Genomic DNA, 16,265 nt, shown 5'->3' on the forward strand with positions numbered 1-16,265 from the left:
TTACTCTACCTAGGCCAAGAGGAGAAAAATCTATACTAAAATCCAACTAAGCATTTTATCAAACACTTGGAAGGCATAAAAGGAAAGTAAAATCAATTTGCAAGAAAAGTAAATCTACACTAAAGCAAATCGATAATAAAGGAAATCAAAACTTGAATTGCATTAAAATGAAAATAGAAGAAACAAAAGTACATCAACATAAAAGTAGAGAAATACAAGAATTAAATGCTAAACTAGAGAGAGGAGATGTAGAAGAACAAGAATCACAAAAGAAAAAGTAAATCAAAGCATGAAATTAACCTAGATCTAAGAAATACTAATTTACCTCTAACCTAATTTTAGAGAGAAGAGAGAGCTTCTCTCTCTAGAAACTAACTTTCCCTTCAAAACTTTCCCCACACTTAAAAGTTTGCACCATCCTCGGTGCAGTCAAAGATGAGCAAGAGGGTACGACGACTCTCCGGATTGCCACCTTCCGCTGGTAGGTCAACCGGTTGCTGTGTGTTCTTTCGACAGCTTCCATTTTGCTAATAATGACTCATCTTGAAAATAGAAAACAGGATAGTAATAAAGGTAATTGCAAAAGCAAGGAAGCATACATTGTTGAGATGACGTAGATCACTAGAATGGGGTGAGTGAATTAGTTTGACATTGATAAAAGTAAGTGTGGGAGTGCTAAGATGCGTGCTGTCTCGAACACTCACTAGCATAGAAACTATGTCACATTTACACAAAAGAAGCATGCACATGACTCATCCTAATGTGCTTGAAATGCTCTAAACTTGTAGGTTAAGACAAGCAATAAAGAAGCATAAGACTATTCAAGCCAAACACATATGGATGCATATAATCAAGAAACACAATGTATTAAGGTAAATTCATAACATCCATCATTAAGAAATTGCCAAATCAAAGAATAGGATTCAAATCACATGGTGGCCAAATCATGCAATTCAAAAAGATTAACAAGCTTGAAGGCAATTCTCATTCACTTGGCATTCACAAAGTTAAGCATGAAAAATTCAAAATCAAGTAGCATAATGTAACCTCAATCAAGGAATCCAACAAATATTATAAACATAATGATATTAAGACAACATCTTTTTTAATACTCATCAGCAATTAATGGTAAACAAGATTAACAATCCAGCACTTATAAAGAATAGGAGAAAATTAAAGGAAAATTCAACTAACTAATTAACTACCTAAAAGAAATGGTTATAGGTGGTGTTTAATAGTGTTGGATGATGGTTGAAGATGGGAAAGAATAGAGGAGAAGAAAGAATAAGGAAAGAAATTGAAAGGAGAGAAGAAAAGAAGTGTGTGAAAGAAGGGCATCCACGCGTACGCGTATGTCACGCGTTCGCGTGGGTTGAGGTGGAATTGACACGATGCGTACGCGTGTATCATGTGTTCGCATCTATGGGTTATTTAGAGAGCGACGCATATGCGTCATGTACGCGTATGCGTCGTGTACGCGTATGCGTCGTGTACGCATATGCGTGAGTTCACTTGTGTGAAAGGCACAAGACGCGCACAGTGTAGGCGCAACTCTCTGGAATTTGGCTTGGGGGTGGGATTATGGCATCCACGTGTACGCGTGTATGACGCGTGCGCGTGGATGGTTGAAAATGTTTTATGCACGCGTACGCGTGAGGCAAGCGTACGCGTGGGTTGGTGCTCTGTTTTTCAAAATTTTTTCTATGTTTTGCACCAAACCAAGCATTCCAAACCTCCCAAACAGCTACCAAAAGACCATAAAACCTTATTTAACACACCAAGCTACTAACTAAACTCAACAACCCAATAAAAACATGAAATTAAGCTAATTACCAATATGTACAAAAGAGAAAAAAAAGGAAAGATTTTACCATGGTGGGGTGTCTCCCACCTAGCACTTTTGTTTATTGTCCTTAAGTTGGACTTATGGGGAGCTCCTCATTAAGGTGGCTTGTGCTTAAATTCTTCTTGGAACTCCCACCAATGCTTGGTTCTCCATTGTGCCCCAAGATTTCTCATATGTTGCACCAAGTCTTGATGGAGTTCTTCACAAGCTTGGGGCTCCCAAAGTCGATCCTCTTCTTGTAATCCGGAATCCCACACTTTATTTTCACACTCGTTTTCGAGTTAATCATTATTAGTCCATCCGGGTGGCATGCAAGATGAATTCTCAATGAAGTGACCAAACATCCTTCTAGACCCACGTAATTGAGCACTATTCCAACCTTTATATTCCATCTTTGCTGTATCAACCATAATGAGCCTTGATTTACAACGCCAACCACGAAACATTTTTCTCTTACGCTTCATCCCGCAAAGCATCCTAAGTTGACCATCTGTTTCAAGCAAGCCATACTCAAGTGGGATAATAAAGCTAATAGAAATGTATTTTACCCACTCAAGTGAAGGAGTATATGAAAACCTAGGCAAAGAAGCTTCCAAGGGTCTTGACAAAGCGTATCCTATCCTCCCTTTTCTAAGGACCTCCACCTCCTCACAAGATCTCTTAATCTCAATCCTTTGTTCAACAATTTTATCTAATTCTTTTCCCTTACTCAAATCATAAATGGGAGAATGAGAGAATTTTACCTCCACATTACTTTCCATCTCATCAGGGAAAGGTTCTTCAAGTTCAAAGGATTCACCACCACTAGGATTTGATGCTTGATCTTCAATTCCAAAGGAACCCAATTCTTGCTCTATCCCATCCAATTCTTCATATGGAATATGCTTTGGGGGTTGTGCAATTTCCTCCTTAGCCTCAAGTTCAATCTTCTTGCAGGGGTCTTCCTTAACTTTATCTTCCCATGGGGGTTCTGTATCACCTAAGTTCTCAACCACTTCTTCCTTCTCTTCAACAATGGTAGCTTTCTCCAATTGTTCCAACCCAAAGCAACTTCCCTCATTTCCCACCAGAGTTTCCAATCTCTCCTTTATGCTATGCTCTTCATTTGATTCTCCACATGTTGCCATGGGAGTTCTTTGAGTGTCCAAGCATTGGAAGGCTAATCGGTTTACTACATCGACCAAGACGGCCGTGAATTCTAGTACCTCCCTTTTCATCTCCTCTTGTCCTTGAACAAGAACATCAAGGATGTTATCCATTGGAGGTTGGGGTGGATGGAAGGGTTCATCGTCTTAGAGAAAGGGCTCATAATAGGAAGATGGTTCTTCTTGGTCGGGTTGTAGTGGTTCAACACTTTCCACTTTTTCCACTTGTTGCACAACAAGCTCCATGGTTGCTTGAAGTTGATCCAATGTTTCCTTGAGATGATCCCTTGATTCTTGTTCCGCTTGGATAACATGATTAGGATCATATGGCTCTTGGATCGATGGACATGAATATTCTTCCATGGGAGGTTGTGGTGGAAAGTAGAATTCATCTTGTAGTTGAAAATTTTCATACATTAGAGGTGGTTCATCTTGGTAATAATATGGAGGGGGTGGCTCTTGAAAGTGGTGATGTTCGGATGGTAGTGGCTCTCATTCCATTTTTTGTGGTTTATTTATTTTTTTTTGCTACAGCCAGAGCCCAGCCAGAGTCTAGCCGGGCTCGGGGACTGTTTCCAGGAATCCCAGATAACTCTGATTTATTTGAATTAAAAAAATGAGATTCGCCCCCCTTGGTGGAGGTTGTTGCCATGAAGACTGATCATATGCATATGGCTCCTCCTACCTTTGGTTGTCCCATCCATGATACATATCCTCATTGAAGCTTCCATTTCCTACAACATAGTTAGAACCAAACTCATAGCCAAGGTGAGAATTCATAATGAAAATAGAAAATAGAAACAAAAGCTAATAAGAAAGAATGAAACAAAGTCCTAATACTAGCAAAAACTAACAAGCAATCCAAAAATCAAGCTATCCATAATATTCACATATATACAACAACCAATAACTTAACACCATTGCAATTTCTCGGCAACGGTTCCATTTTGATGATTAGATTTTTAACGGTTTAGAATTCAAAATAAATTCCCGTTGCATGTATAATTTTTAAACCAACAAATAATTCTTTCATACAAAAATTAGGTTGTCACAAGTAACAAACCCCAAAAAATAATAACTAAAGTATTCAAACCTCGGGTCATTCTCCCTAAGAATTGCAATAAAGGGTTCTTGTTGTTGGTTAAAGGTATGTTTTGGGGTTTTTGAAGTAATAGACAAGAAATATAAATGGCAAAGGAAATAAACTAACAACTAACAAAGCTCTTAGCAAGTTATGAGAACTAGAAGTCCTATCCTAGTTATCCTCCTCAATTATGATGAGAATTGTCCATTGCTCCGACTTAGTTAACCTCTAACTATGAAGGAAAGTCAAGTAGATGAATTAACTTGATTCCACAAGTCTTAGCCTAATCATGATGAAAGACTAGCTTTAGTGGCATTCAAGTCAATTAGCAACTTCTAATTATCAATCAACAAAAGAGTTTGATAACTCAAGAGTCACCAATTACTCTACCTTGGCCAAGAGGAGAAAAATATATACTAAAATCCAACCAAGCATTTTATCAAACACTTGGAAGGCATAAAAGGAAAGTAAAATCAAATTGCAAGAAAAGTAAATCTACACTAAAGCAAATCGATAATAAAGGAAATCAAAACTTGAAATGCATTAAAATGAAAATAGAAGAAACAAAAGTACATCAACATAAAAGTAGAGAAATACAAGAATTAAATGCTAAACTAGAGAGAGGAGATGTAGAAGAACAAGAATCACAAAAGAAAAAGTAAATCAAAGCATGAAATTAACCTAGATCTAAGAAATCCTAATTTAACTCTAACCTAATTCTAGAGAGAAGAGAGAGCTTCTCTCTCTAGAAACTAAGTTTCCCTTCAAAACTTTCCCCACACTTAAAAGTTTGCACCATCCTCGGTGCAGTCAAAGATGAGCAAGGGGGTACGGCGACTCTCCGGATTGCCACCTTCCGCTGGTAGGTCAACCGGTTGCTGTGTGTTCTTTCGACAGCTTCCATTTTGCTAATAATGACTCATCTTGAAAATAGAAAACAGGATAGTAATAAAGGTAATTGCAAAAGCAAGGAAGCATACATTGTTGAGATGACGTAGATCTCTAGAATGGGGTAAGTGAATTAGTTTGACATTGATAAAAGTAAGTGTGGGAGTGCTAAGATGCGTGCTGTCTCGAACACTCACTAGCATAGAAACTATGTCACATTTACACAAAAGAAGCATGCACATGACTCATCCTAATGTGCTTGAAATGCTCTAAACTTGTAGGTTAAGACAAGCAATAAAGAAGCATAAGACTATTCAAGCCAAACACATATGGATGCATATAATCAAGAAACACAATGTATTAAGGTAAATTCATAACATCCATCATTAAGAAATTGCCAAATCAAAGAATAGGATTCAAATCACATGCTGGCCAAATCATGCAATTCAAAAAGATTAACAAGCTTGAAGGCAATTCTCATTCCCTTGGTATTCACAAAGTTAACCATGAAAAATTCAAAACCAAGTAGCATAATGTAACCTCAATCAAGGAATCCAACAAATATTATAAACATAATGATATTAAGACAACATCCTTTTTAATACTCATCAGCAATTAATGGTAAACAAGATTAACAATCCAGCACTTATAAAGAATAGGAGAAAATTAAAGGAAAATTCAACTAACTAATTAACTACCTAAAAGAAATGGTTATAGGTGGTGTTTAATAGTGTTGGATGATGGTTAAAGATGGGAAAGAATAGAGGAGAAGAAAGAATAAGGAAAGAAATGGAAAGGAGAGAAGAAAAGAAGTGTGTGAAAGAAGGGCATCCACGCGTACGCGTATGTCACGCGTTCGCGTGGGTTGAGGTGGAATTGACACGATGCGTACGTGTGTATCATGTGTTCACATCTATGGGTTATTTAGAGAGCGACGCATATGCGTCATGTACGCGTATGCGTCGTGTACGCGTATGCGTCGTGTACGCATATGCGTGAGTTCACTTGTGTGAAAGGCACAAGACGCGCACAGTGTAGGCGCAACTCTCTGGAATTTGGCTTGGGGGTGGGATTGTGGCATCCACGTGTACGCGTGTATGACGCGTGCGCGTGGATGGTTGAAAATGTTTTATGCACGCGTACGCGTGAGGCAAGCGTACGCGTGGGTTGGTGCTCTATTTTTCAAAATTTTTTCTATGTTTTGCACCAAACCAAGCATTCCAAACCTCCCAAACAGCTACCAAAAGACCATAAAACCTTATTTAACACACCAAGCTACTAACTAAACTCAACAACCCAATAAAAACATGAAATTAAGCTAATTACCAATATGTACAAAAGAGAAAAAAAAGGAAAGATTTTACCATGGTGGGGTGTCTCCCACCTAGCACTTTTGTTAATTGTCCTTAAGTTGGACTTATGGGGAGCTCCTCATTAAGGTTGCTTGTGCTTAAATTCTTCTTGGAACTCCCACCAATGCTTGGTTCTCCATTGTGCCCCAAGATTTCTCATATGTTGCACCAAGTCTTGATGGAGTTCTTCACAAGCTTGGGGCTCCCAAAGTCGATCCTCTTCTTGTAATCCGGAATCCCACACTTTATTTTCACACCCGTTTTCGAGTTAATCATTATTAGTCCATCCGGGTGGCATGCAAGATGAATTCTCAATGAAGTGACCAAACATCCTTCTAGACCCACGTAATTGAGCACTATTCCAACCTTTATATTCCATCTTTGCTGTATCAACCATAATGAGCCTTGATTTACAACGCCAACCACGAAACATTTTTCTCTTACGCTTCATCCCGCAAAGCATCCTAAGTTGACCATCTGTTTCAAGCAATCCATACTCAAGTGGGATAATAAAGCTAATAGAAATGTATTTTACCCACTCAAGTGAAGGAGTATATGAAAACCTAGGCAAAGAAGCTTCCAAGGGTCTTGACAAAGCGTATCCTGTCCTCCCTTTTCTAAGGACCTCCACCTCCTCACAAGATCTCTTAATCTCAATCCTTTGTTCAACAATTTTATCTAATTCTTTTCCCTTACTCAAATCATAAATGGGAGAATGAGAGAATTTTACCTCCACATTACTTTCCATCTCATCAGGGAAAGGTTCTTCAAGTTCAAAGGATTCACCACCACTAGGATTTGATGCTTGATCTTCAATTCCAAAGGAACCCAATTCTTGCTCTATCCCATCCAATTCTTCATATGGAATATGCTTTGGGGGTTTTGCAATTTCCTCCTTAGCCTCAAGTTCAATCTTCTTGGAGGGGTCTTCCTTAACTTTATCTTCCCATGGGGGTTCTGTATCACCTAAGTTCTCAACCACTTCTTCCTTCTCTTCAACAATGGTAGCTTTCTCCAATTGTTCCAACCCAAAGGAACTTCCCTCATTTCCCACCAGAGTTTCCAATCTCTCCTTTATGCTATGCTCTTCATTTGATTCTCCACATGTTGCCATGGGAGTTCTTTGAGTGTCCAAGCATTGGAAGGCTAATCGGTTTACTACATCGACCAAGACGGCCGTGAATTCTAGTACCTCCCTTTTCATCTCCTCTTGTCCTTGAACAAGAACATCAAGGATGTTATCCATTGGAGGTTGGGGTGGATGGAAGGGTTCATCGTCTTAGAGAAAGGGCTCATAATAGGAAGATGGTTCTTCTTGGTCGGGTTGTAGTGGTTCAACACTTTCCACTTTTTCCACTTGTTGCACAACAAGCTCCATGGTTGCTTGAAGTTGATCCAATCTTTCCTTGAGATGATCCCTTGATTCTTGTTCCGCTTGGATAACATGATTAGGATCATATGGCTCTTGGATCGATGGACATGAATATTCTTCCATGGGAGGTTATGGTGGAAAGTAGAATTCATCTTGTAGTTGAAAATTTTCATACATTAGAGGTGGTTCATCTTGGTAATAATATGGAGGGGGTGGCTCTTGAAAGTGGTGATGTTCGGATGGTAGTGGCTCTCATTCCATTTTTTGTGGTTTATTTTTTTTTTTTTTTTGCTACAGCCAGAGCCCAGCCAGAGTCTAGCCGGGCTCGGGGACTGTTTCCAGGAATCCCAGATAACTCTGATTTATTTGAATTAAAAAATTGAGATTCGCCCCCCTTGGTGGAGGTTGTTGCCATGAAGACTGATCATATGCATATGGCTCCTCCTACCTTTGGTTGTCCCATCCATGATACATATCCTCATTGAAGCTTCCATTTCCTACAACATAGTTAGAACCAAACTCATAGCCAAGGTGAGAATTCATAATGAAAATAGAAAATAGAAACAAAAGCTAATAAGAAAGAATGAAACAAAGTCCTAATACTAGCAAAAACTAACAAGCAATCCAAAAATCAAGCTATCCATAATATTCACATATATACAACAACCAATAACATAACACCATTGCAATTTCCCGGCAACGGTGCCATTTTGATGATTAGATTTTTAACGGTTTAGAATTCAAAATAAATTCTTGTTGCAAGTATAATTTTTAAACCAACAAATAATTCTTTCATACAAAAATTAGGTTGTCACAAGTAACAAACCCCAAAAAATAATAACTAAAGTATTCAAACCTCGGGTCATTCTCCCTAAGAATTGCAATAAAGGGTTCTTGCTGTTGGTTAGAGATATGTTTTGGGGTTTTTGAAGTAATAGACAAGAAATATAAATGGCAAAGGAAATAAACTAACAACTAACAAAGCTCTTAGCAAGTTATGAGAACTAGAAGTCCTATCCTAGTTATCCTCCTCAATTATGATGAGAATTGTCCATTGCTCCGACTTAGTTAACCTCTAACTATGAAGGAAAGTCAAGTGGATGAATTAACTTGATTCCACAAGTCTTAGCCTAATCATGATGAAAGACTAGCTTTAGTGGCATTCATGTCAATTAGCAACTTCTAATTATCAATCAACAAAGGAGTTTGATAACTCAAGAGTCACCAATTACTCTACCTTGGCCAAGAGGAGAAAAATCTATACTAAAATCCAACCAAGCATTTTATCAAACACTTGGAAGGCATAAAAGGAAAGTAAAATCAAATTGCAAGAAAAGTAAATCTACACTAAAGCAAATCAACAATAAAGGAAATCAAAACATGAATTGTATTAAAATGAAAATAGAAGAAACAAAAGTACATCAACATAAAAGTAGAGAATTACAAGAATTAAATGCTAAACTAGAGAGAGGAGATGTAGAAGAACAAGAATCACAAAAGGAAAAGTAAATCAAAGCATGAAATTAACCTAGATCTAAGAAATTCTAATCTACCTCTAACCTAATTCTAGAGAGAAGAGAGAGCTTCTCTCTCTAGAAACTAACTTTCCCTCCAAAACTAAACTAAACTAAACTAATTGTGACTTGATGGTTGATCCCTCTTCATTCCTTGGGTTAAATAGCATCAGAGGTGAGTTTGATTTGGGCCTAGGAAGCCCAGAAATCGCCCCTAGTGGATTGCCTTTAAGTGAGTCATGTGCGAGCATCGACGCGTATGCGTGGGTCATACGTACGGTTGCTTGACAATTTCCTATCCACGCGTACGCGTCGCCATGCGAATCCACAATCCACACGTGCGCGTCTGCTGCGCGTGCGTGTCGATCTCAGCATCCCAAATCCTTGTTTCTTCATGAGTTCTCCACTTGCATGCTTTTCCTCTCCATCCCTTTGATCCATTCCTAGCCTTTCCAATCTGAATTCACTAACAAACATATCAAGGCATCAAGTGGAATCAAAGGTGAATCAAAATTAGCAATTAAGGGCATAAAAAGTATGTTTTCACACTTAGGCACAAATTAGGAAACAATCATGAAACCATGCTATTTCATTGAATAAATGTGGGTAAAAGGTCATAAAATCCCCTAAATTAAGCACAATATAAACCCTAAAAATGGGGTTAATCACTCAACGTGGGGGCTCCAACGTTCGCCTGGTCACGCGTACGCGTGAATGGTCGATTTTGCCATCTCGCGCATGCGCATCATCAATGCGTGCGCGAGGTTGGGAAGAGACTGCACGTCCACGTGTACGCGTCACTGACGCTTCCGCGCCATTGCAATTTTCCCAACTCCAATTTTTGAAAACTTATCGCAGACGTTGGCCTCAGCATTGGGTTGGTAACATTCCCTCTAACGTTGGTACACTCACGCGTGCGCGTCACCCACACGAGCACGTGGAGTGTCAAACTACAACGCTCACGCGTACGCATTGCTTACGCGTGCATGTCGATGCCAATTTCTAAATCTCTATAATTGAACTTTTTATCACGAGCGTTGGGCTCAACATTTGCTTGGCAACATTCCCTCCAACGTTGGCTGACTCACGCGTTCGCGTCACCCACGCATGCGAGGGGATCATCAAAATTCCACAATTCACGCGTGTGCATTGCCCACGCGTACGTGTCACAACAAATTTTCCAAATTCTAGAAAGCAAACTGTATCAAAGAGCGTTGGAGGTAACGTTGTCTTTCCAACGTTCCCTCCAATGTTGGCACCGAAACTTTCCAGAAAATTACATTGCCTTTTATCATCAATCAAACACATGCATCAAAGCCTTGCTAAAATCATAAAAAATTGCATCATTCTTAACACACAAGCAATTATGACATAATTCTCATGAAAATGCATTAAATTAACCATGTTTGAATGAATCAAAGTATACATGAACTTTTAGTCCAAACACTTACTTAATGCTCAAGAAAGTACATAAAACCTAATAAAAACAAAAGAAGAAGGCTAGTGAAATTGGCCTAAGATGCCTTGGCATCAATAACAGAAATAAGAAAAATAGGAATTGGAATAGTCAGAAGGCTGAAACTCAACACCCTCAAGCTTGAGGGGCACTAGGCTCTTCAGGGGAGAGCTTCTGGCGCTTCAACTCCTCTATTTCACACCCTGCTTCTCTTGATCTTTCACCAGTTTGCAAATCATGCTAGTCTAATTTTTCTGCTCCTCTTTTAATTCATCCAAGGTTGTTTGCAGTTGCATCGCAGATGCTTTCAACTGATCTCAATATTCAATTAGACGGATCTCTTGGGGAGGCTCAGGTGCCTTCCTTTTAGGATGATCCTCTGGTATCTTAGAGCTTTTCATCACCTGCTTGGTGATTGGACTTTTCACTGGAATAAATATGTCTGCAGGAAGTAGGAGTTTAGCCTCTTAGCATAGGCAAAAGATAAGGTTAGGATAGGCCAGTATGGCATGAGTAGACATCCTGTTTGCCAACTTGTACATCTCACGGAGGATTATTTGGTGAACTTCTACCTCATTCCCATCATGATGCAGTGAATCATCACAGCTCTCTGAATTGTGACTTTAGAATGGTTACTAGTAGGGAGTATAGAACTCCCAATAAAGTCTAGCCATCCTCTAGCAATTGGCTTAAGGTTCATTCTTTTTAGCTAGTTTGGCTTGCCTTTTGCTTCCTCAATCCATTGAGTTCCAGGCAGGCAAATGTCCTCTAGGACTTGATCCAGCTTAAGGTTGGCCACCACCCTTCTATTGTAGGAATCAGGGTCATCCTTTTGCAAGGGTAATTTAAAGATCTCTCTCACTCTATCCAGATGAAAATAGATGATCTTCCCCCTGGCCATAGTACAAAAAGTATGGAATGTTGTTCCATCTTTCTTTTGCTTATCTGTCATCCACATATTTGCATAGAATTCATGGATCATGTTGAATCCAACAGTGATCCGAGGATTGGCTAGAATCTCCCAGCCTCTCTTTCGAATTTGCTATTGAATCACTGGGTATTCGTCTTCTCTTAATTCGAATCTGACCTCAGGGATCACTACTCTCTTACTCATTGTTTTGTGATAATGGTCTTCATGTTGCTTGGTGTAGAATCTAATAAGTTTGAAAACAACTGTTGGGTCATCTTCTTTCTTGTTTCTTGGAGCGGTCTTGCCACTTCTTGGAGCCATGGAATTTGAATCTCAATGAGAGAAAAGGGCTCCTTCCACACTAAACTTAAAAGGTTTGCTCATCCTCGAGCAAAAGGTAAGAAAGAAAGAAGAAGAAAGTGAGGGAAGGGAGAATAAAAAGAGAGAATTCGAATAGAGAGGTGGGGAATAAGTGAGAGGCGAGCACATATATATATAGGGATGCGGTAGGGATTTTCGAATTCAATCTTAAAAGAAAGATAAAGAAATTTTGAAAAAGATAATTTTTTTAAATTTGAAAGATATGAAAAAGATATGAAAGGGATAAAGAAGATATAAAAGATAAGATAAGAAGTAAGAAGAAGATTTTAATGTTTAATAAAAGATATGAACCCGAATTACTAAGGATAAGAAAAGATTTTGAAAGAATTTGAAAGCTAGTTGAAAAAGATATGAGGTTTTGAAAAAAGATTTGAAAAGATTTAAAAATGTTTTAAATTTGAAAACAATTTGAATTTGAAATATTTGAAAAAGATTTGACTTAAAAATCTTGGCATTTCAAAATTGAAATTTAAAATGATAGGTTGAATGAAGAAAATATAAGGTTTTGGAAATTACCTCCCTTGCTTGTCTTGCTGGCGTTAAACGCCCAGAATGGCTGCATTCTGGTGTTTAACGCTGTTGTCCCTACTTGCTGGGCGTTGAACGCCCAGAATGGCACCCATTCTGGCATTCAACGCCAGGTTGCCTGCCACCTTCTTTTGGAGATTCTAGGCGGCCACAGTCTTCTTGGTCTTGCGCAAATATTTCATGGAATCAGAACCCGAAGCCATCTCTGAAAAAGAAAACAAAAACATCATCAGAAACGCAACAAAATAGATTCAAAAGTAGAGCAAGAGGTCAGATACTACCTAACTCGGACCGAAGAAGGCTGGGATCCCCTAAAAACTTCTTCGTATCTAAGTGAGGAGCCTGACCCCAATGCTCCTCCAACACGCCCACGAAGGCCCGCTCCACCTCATCCAAAATCTCTAGGGTATACTTAGCCACTATAGGGTTCTCTTGCCACCAAAGGTGAAAGGCAGGCTCGTCATTCACATCTAAAAAAAAGGATGGACATTCTCTACAGCTCGAATCTTAAAATAAAAATTCTTAAAGTCATGAAAGGAGTCATCGAAAATGGCAAACGCCTTCCTACCCTGGGTGGCCCTAAAAGAAATCCAATAAGCCTTTTTCTTGGTCGCCCAGGCTTAGTCAACACAAACAGAAATAAGAAAGGATGGATAGAAGGTCGGACACCTAGCTCGTGACAAAGAAGCTGAAAGATCTTCATAAAGGCCCAAGAGTTAGGATGGAGTTGAGTAAGGGCAAGGTTACAGGTCCCGAGGATATCAGTCTTAAAGGCAGTAAAGGGAAGGGTAATACCCAACTTGGTGAAAAAAACAGTCATAAACGTAAAAAAAGGAGCGCTCAGAATGACTCAAAGAGGGAAAGCACACCCTCTCCTCGGGGTCGGGGGCAACCAGCTCATAGTTTTTTTTCATCTTCCTTATTCTCACACACCTTGTGGAACCTCCTAAACTTCTCATAAAACTCCCGATCTACTACTATCACACAACACAAAACTACAAAGTCTTCCCAATCAGCCATACCAGGGGGACCTTTGTAGACATCTCAATAAGATTCTTACGAGACATATACACTACACCTACAAACAGTGAAAACAAAGAAACATCAGCACATGCAGCTCAGACAGAAATGAAAAAGAAATTGGCAAGGGCAAAACAGCAAAAAATGGAGAAACCAAAAAGGGCGCCCCAACTGCGCAAACGCCAGCATTACGATACGGCAGCACCCTTTGGAGGCAACATAAGCACAGAACAAACAAGCATATCAGCTGATGACTTGCATCATCTACCTCTTTCTCTTATCTAAAAGGACCATAGAATTGGTGAATTCTCATTCAATTGATGCAATTTCATGAACTATATGACAAATTTATGGAACATTGCATTGAAATGAGTCTTGCTTGAATTTCAGGTGAAAATAGCAACAAAAGAGGAAGAAAGCAAGAAAATGGAGCTGGGCGTGTGTGCTTGGCGTGCCACTTCAGGCAAATTCCACAATTTTGACTGGGCATGGCACGCCAGCTATGGGGCGTGGCACGCCAATAAAATCAATTTTAGGGAGCAATTTTGAGGGATTACTATGGGTGTGGCACGCCAGAGCTGGGCGTGGCACGCCAACTATATTTTCCAGAAAGAGTCCATGAAGAACTTCAATGGGCATGGCACGCTAAGGCCAAGCGTGGCATGCCAGCTATAATTTCTAGAAGAGACACCATGAAGAGCTACAATGGGCATGGCACGCCGGTTATCTTTCCCAGAACATGGATGGATAAGCTTTACTATAGGCGTGGCACGCCACAGCTGGGCATGACACGCCAATTACATCCTCCAGAGAGGAACCCCAAAGTTTTACTATGGGCGTGGCACGCCAAGCTTTTCAACCAGAAAGAAGTAAAGGGAGAGTTATTATGGGTGTGGCACGTCAGGTATTCTGGCCAGAGAAGGATCTTTGAAGAAATCCAAGGGGCGTGGCACACCAGTTCAACTGAGCATAGGAGAAGGGAAGAAGCAGCATCGAAGGCGTGCCACTTGGTCCTTTGGGCATGGCATGCTAAGCTTGTAAGTTCACTTATCATCATGGGCGTGGCACTTGAGCCCAAGGCGTGGCACGCCAGTTCACCCAACCAGAAAGGGTGAATGAAGCTCCAACAAGGGCGTGGCACGCTAGGTCGAAGGCGTGGAACCCTAATACAAAGTCCTAGAAAAGAAAGAACAAGGCCTCATCGAAGGTGTGCCACTTGAGATTCTAGTCGTGGCACACCAAGTCAAAGTATCAATGGGCGTGCCACTTGGTGTCTTGGGCGTGGCACGCCAACCTTGTTCGTATCATGGGCATGGCACGCCAGCTTACTGCACCAGAGGGCAATGTTCATGCACCATCAATGGCGTGGCACGCCAAACCTAGGCATGGCACGCCAGTTCAAAAGCCCAGAAGAGGAGCTTGAAGATATTAGTATGGGCGTGCCACTTTGGACTTTTGGCGCGGCACGCCAGTTCAACATGCATTATGTGCGTGCTACTTCATCTTCTTCCATCTCTTGTACTTTATCTATGTTATGAGTAGATAAACTCCCTCTCATTGGGGAAGGGAGCTCTGTTGTACTTGATGGATTAATTGATAGTGAATTTCTTCTTCTTTTCATCTCTCTTTGATTTGCTAGAAGGAATTTCGTTCTTCATGCTTAGTGTTCAATCATCTTGGAAAAGAGGTTGAATGCAAAATGGGTTTTACGGGAGCCTTGGAAAAGGAAACATGAAACTATGCTTGAAATCCTTTTTCACATTGAGTAGATCTGGATTTCGGGGTTGGATATGGTGACATGAAATCTTCCCAATTACTTGGATCTATGAGGATGTATGGTAAAATTAGGGACCAAGCTTATCTCTCTTCATGAAAAATTAGACCAAGGAATTGGCTGATTATCAGTATTTGAGAGATTGAATCACCAAGGAATTGGGGTTTAATCAATCATGATTGCCAAGAGGTCAATGAGTTGTATGATTGAAGTTGAGATGATCTTAAATTGATCCAAAGAGAGCAACATCTCCCAACTCCAATGAATCTTCCCTATCCTTATCTTCCCTATTCTTTATAGCTTTCTTTAATTTTTGTAATCAACCCATTCCCCATTTACAATTCAGCCGTTTATATTTCTGCAATTTACTTTCATGTTCTTTACATTTCTGCACTTTATTGCTTACCTTTATCTTTAAGTCATTTGGACAATTCTGCTATTTAGAATTCTGCATTTAACAATTACTCTTGATTAGCTTGACTAAACTACCCAGTAACTAAAGTTGCTCAATCAATCAATCTCTGTGGGATTTGACCTCACTCATTGTGAGTAATTACTTGACGATACTTTGGTATACTTGCCAAGGACGGGTTCATTATAGTGAGTATTATAAATTTCCAGTCATCAAGTTTATGGTGCCATTGCCAGGGATTGATTTTGAATTGACAATGATTAAGTTGATGGGTACATAGATTAAGCATTTTCTTTACTTTGTTAATGATGGCGAAAAATTGAATTTGCACAAACTACTGGCAAGTATACCGGGTCACATCATGTAGTAAAACTCACCAGAGTGAGGTCGATCCCACTAGGATTGATGGATCAAGCAACTTTAGTGAGGTGATATGTCTAGTTAAGCGAAATATTAAAAGAGTTTGATGAAAACTTATTAACAAAATATACATTGTAGGAAATGTAGATTGCTGAATGTAAATTGACAGAAACTTAAATGGCAAGAAACTTAAATTGCATGAAAAGTAACTTGCGGGAAATGA

This window comes from Arachis hypogaea, chromosome 16 (assembly GCF_003086295.3).
Source record: "Arachis hypogaea cultivar Tifrunner chromosome 16, arahy.Tifrunner.gnm2.J5K5, whole genome shotgun sequence".
Classification (NCBI taxonomy): domain Eukaryota; kingdom Viridiplantae; phylum Streptophyta; class Magnoliopsida; order Fabales; family Fabaceae; genus Arachis; species Arachis hypogaea.